Genomic DNA, 5413 nt, shown 5'->3' on the forward strand with positions numbered 1-5413 from the left:
CACTTACTGGACAAGCTGTTCCGAATCCGTCTCACTGCATCCCGGAAAGGATTTCGGTATCTGCTCCCCGTACTGCCCAGGACCACAGCGGAGGAGCACACACTCTCCGGCCAGCGCTGCCTGACAGGCCCTGCCTCAAAGGGCCCATACTAGGATGCAGCTGCTCAGGGATAAATCTTCATTACAGCCCTTGGTCTGGAGCAACCAGCCTGGCCATCCTTTCGGATTTCAGCTTATGTAGGCTTGATGATATCTCAGAGCAGATAAGCCCTGCTGCACAAAATAAACAGTATGACTGCAAGACAGACAGAGAGAAAGACACAGACACACACACACATATTCGTCTTTCCACCTAACTTCCAGAAAAGCACAGAAGCCCTTCTGGGTCCCCAAGATGACAGGTGCATGTTTACATTCCATTTCACTGTGACTGATCTTCTACATGATTCTGAGTTCTAACAGTTTCAGGGGAAAAGAGACTTTTCAAAATGAGGCCTTTGCAGGCAGGTAGACAGCTCCACTGTGGGGAATAGAGGCAGGCGTCTCTGAAGTCCTGCGTATCTTGGAAAGAATTCTGAGAAAGAATCTCTCTTGATCTCCTGTGACACTACACATGGCTATATTCACCGTCCTGTTTGAGCCTGCAACCCCAGGATTCCTGAATAAACAGTTGCAAAGTTTCTTTCACAGGAGATTGCTCATGACTTGTCATGATTTAGAATACCTTAAGGTCTGCTTGAGAGGTCATTTTTTTCATTTTTGAACCTGAATATTTAAGGGTCAAACCTTTCGTGAATCTCCTCAAATCGCTTACTTCAAAATCAACTTGTATCTTTCAGAAAGACTCACTCCCCACACTAAAAAACAAAACCGTACTATTTACACAAATGTTCACAGTGGCACTCGTAATAGTCACAAGGTGGAAACAACCCAAATGTCCTTTAAAGGATGAATGGATTCACAAATTGTAGTGTATACATACAACAAAATGTTATCCGATCCTAAAAACCAGTAAAATACTGACACAGGCTACAATGTGCATGAAACTTGAAAACACTATGCAAAGTGAAAGAAGCCAGACATAGAAAGACAAATACTATATCCTTCCTTTTACATGAAATATCCGGAAGGGGCAGATCCACAGAGATAAAAAGCAGATTGGTGGTTGCCAGAAGCTTAGGGACTAAGTTTAATGGATAGTGACTGCTTAATGGGTACAGGGTTTAATTTAGGGGCAATAAAAATGTTTTGAAACTACAGAGAGGTGGTGGTTGTACAAGCTGTGAATATGCTAAATACCAATGAATTGACAACTTTAAAATAATGAGTTCTGTTTTCTGTAAATTTCACCTAATTTTTTTTTAATGATTTAAAAGGTTGGAAAAACATTTCTGCTATATTATCTGTTAGGTCTTCGTTCCGAAAGATTTTATCTTTTCTTTCTTGGGAGAAACTATTCAAGACACCTAAAAAAACTTATATTTGCATCATTTTTTTTTTCTTTTAGGGCCACGCCTGTGGCACAAAGTTCCCAGGCTAAGGGGCGAAACAGAGCTGCAGCTGCTGGCCTACACCACAGCCACAGCAACACCTGATCCTTAATCCACTAAGCAAGGCCAGGGATCGAACCAACGTTCTCATGGATACTAGCCGGGTTCATTACTGCTGTGCCACAACAGGAACTCCTATGTCACTTTTTTTAAACGCCCCTTAGTGGACTCAGTCCTGGAGTTCCCTGGTGGCTCAGTGCACTAAGGATCTGGCATTGTCACTGTTGTGGCATGGGCAATCCCTAGCCCAGGACTTCCCCGTGCTGCAGGCGCAGCCAAAAATAAATAAATAAATAAGTGGTCCTAAAAATAAGTGGTCCTAAGGTGAGGGGGTGGGGGGACTACCCTCTGGATCTAAGAACCAACAGGCAAAAATTGTTGCGAGTTATCTACCCCAAATCAAATGAAGGAAAACAGAGGTTAAGACACAGAGCTGGGCAACTGTAGGTGGATTAAAGCAGAGCGATTTGAAGTTTTACCTGATATGACAGTGTAGCCCCAGGCTATCTGTAGAGAACTAGCAGCATCTACATCATCTAAGAGCTTGTTAGAAATGCAGGGAGTGGTATGGGATTAACAGATACACTACAAACTTAAAAGACATTTAAACAGATAAGCAACAAGGACTTACAAACAGTACAGGGAATTATACTCAATATCTCGTTAACCTATAACGGAGTATAATCTGCAAAAACAGTGACTCACAGCAGGCTGTACACCTGAATCTATCACAATACTACAAATCAAGGATATGTCAACAAAGAAAGGGAGGGAGGGAGAAAAGAAATGCCACATCTCAGACCCACCCAGAAGGACAGGATCAGAAGCTACATTTCAGCACAATCCCCAGGCATTGCCTACGGCTCCAGAAGCAGTTGACTGGCCCTCACCCTGAAGTTGGGTGATTGCGCCCTCAACAAAATGCCTCTTTGAGGCCTTCAAAAGGCATCTGCACAAACCTGGTTCCTCCCCTACCTGCAAGTCACCTAAGAATGTCCTATGCTGCATCCCTACTCTCCTCGCTCACCAGACCCCCACAAGGGGCAAGACTCTGCCAAGCAGTGGTACAAAACCTAGAAGCCCAGGCAGAATTTTCTCACCTAATTTTTACCAAACAACCAAGACTCCACCTCCTCCCTCGGAAGCACTTCTTTCCCCTTCCCGTCTCCTTCACTGAGAAACAGACCAGCTGGTTCTCCTTCAGGTCCTCTGTTTCTCACAATTCTTACTCATCCGCAGATTGCCCGCAGAAAAATCCCTCTAAGTACACTTCCCACGTATAAAAGCAGCACTCAGAGGGCTGCAGAAAAAAGACAACGACGGTGGCTCAGAGCAGCCGAGCGGTGGGAGAGGTTGGGAGAAATGGCCAGATCTGGACCTCTGTTAAAGCTGGAGCCAAAAAGACTTCCTTCTGGGCTGGCGTGAGCTGGAGAGAAAGGACACAAGAGAACAACTGGAAGGTTTTTGGCCCGAACTCCAGCAAAGATGGAGTTCCCACTGCTGAGATGAAAACCAAGTGGGGAAGGGCAGCCGGGCAGGGACTGCACACTGCACAACGCTCGAGTGAGTTGTGTGCACTGCCCTCCCAGGGTTCCCACTCATGGAAACTGCCACAACGGCCCTTGCTCATAGCAGGCTCTCGTGGGTACTGACGAACGGATCACAGGCACGACTACGTGTGCACATGCAAACCCACAGGCGAGGAAGCATTCGACCTGATTATGGCACTGCAGAACCCTTGAGACCCTACAGAGACTCTGCAGTGGGTTGTGCCAAATAGCAGGTGCGTGTGGCGAGACAAGCCCCTAAGCCTCTGCAATCATACTGTCTGACACTTGACAAGATTCCCATCATCTTGTGTTCCTTATTTCTGGAGGTAAAATCAATTGGCATCTGGAAAAACAAAGCACTACATCTTGAGAAAAACAAAACAAACCAAAACTCAGCTTCTGCTTCAGTAAAAGAGATGCCAACAACCATGTGTCCATGTATGTGTATACGTGGATTATGAAATGTATACTATATACTATATTATATATTATAATTAAATAATATGTGAAAGTTACCTACAAACACATAAAACATATTTGTATATATTAAAAAATCATATTTATAATTATATAGTATATAATGCTTTTTGTTAGATATGCTTGTAGAATACAACTATATATTTTATATGACATATAAATATATTTGTATCCTTTCCATAATTATATATAAAATGTTATATAACATATATATTAATATATATGACCACAAATGTATTTTCACTAGCATATACACAGCCTTTTTTTTTTTTGGCTTTTTAGGGCCACACCCATGGCAAATGAAAGTTCCCAGGCTAGGGGTCAAATTGGAGCTGTAGCCGCTGACCTATGCCACAGCCACAGGAACACAGGATCCGAGCCGTGTCTGCAACCTGCACTACAGCTTACAGCAACACTGGATCCATGACCCACTAAGCACGGCCAGGGATCGAACCCTCATCCTCACGAATACTAATCAGATTCGTTCCCACTGAGCCAGGACAGGAATTCCTTCACAGCCTTTAAAACCTACCAAATGATAACATGTATCAACATGGACCGTGGAGGCCTGCCTGCCCTCCAGACACCCCAGGTTAACAGGGGTTTGTCATCAGAGAACATTATGACCTGCTTCCTGACCTGGCTCGCATTCCTCACCTACCCCAGCTTTCCCTGGGTCACAGTCCTGTGCACCCACCACCTCCTTCTGCGCCCTTTAAGGCTATTTTCTAGGCTGCTCGTCATTCGAAGGTTTAAAAAGAAGCAACGAAAACTGGACGGAGAACTCACAGGAGCATCATGAACGGCTCTCAAAGACAGAACCCACCACAGGAGAGAGATGATCCATTAGCAGAGGAGGATGTAGACACGGACCAGAAGGTGGGCCCGCTCGGGATGGGCCTAGCAAGTGACTGTAAGAAACAAGCCACAGGGCTGGAGTGAGGTGAGTGATTTTGGACACAGGGCCAAGGAGAGTGAATGGCCAGTCAAACAGGAACTGCTACTCTTCAGGCACCACGTTGTTACATGTACCCTAACCTCACAAACCAACAGTGCATGAGTAGGAGGAGGAAAACTACTGTAACAAGCAGCCCTTCTGGTTTAACAGAATAACCATTCTTTCTTAAGCACAGGACCTTCCAAGGCCTGCTCTGACAGTGCTCCTATATACCCCTCCTCCTTCCATGTGCCCAATTCTCAAGTCATAAAGAACTTGCCCTGCAGGCACACCAAAGGGAGAACCGAGAGAGTGTGGAGCATTGCACAGTAGGCTGTCTGGGGCTAAGAAAAGAGGTGATGTGTGTCATTTCAGCCACATTCCACCAGACAGAACTCAGGCACAGGGCTGCTCTATGTGCCAGGGAAACTAGGAAGTGGGGTCTACCTGCGTTAGTGCCCAGAGCAAGAGAAGCCAACAAGTGCAGTGAGTCTCTGCCCCAGGGCGCCAGGCAGGGACTAGAGAATAGTCACGGCAGAAAAAGCTTTGAAGAAATGATTTTATCCAATTAAGAAATGTCTTTAGAGGAGTCCCTGCTGTGGCACAACAGGATCAGAGGCATGTCTGCAGTACCAGGACGCAGGTTCAATCCCTGGCCCGCCCTGGTGGGTTAAAGGATCGAGGGGTTGCGACGTGAGTCACAACTGTAGCTCAGATATGAACTTCATATGCTGCAGAAGCAGCCAGAAAAGGAAAAAAAAAAATGTCTTTAGAAATACCCCTGGTCTTTTAACCTTGGGCTTAAATTATAAACAACAACCAATCTTCCAGTTTGTGGGGGAGGCGGGGGATAAACTAAAAACAGCTAAAACGCACACCAGGGAGCATACTATGAATTA

This window comes from Sus scrofa, chromosome Y (genome assembly GCF_000003025.6).
Source record: "Sus scrofa isolate TJ Tabasco breed Duroc chromosome Y, Sscrofa11.1, whole genome shotgun sequence".
Classification (NCBI taxonomy): Eukaryota; Metazoa; Chordata; class Mammalia; order Artiodactyla; family Suidae; genus Sus; species Sus scrofa.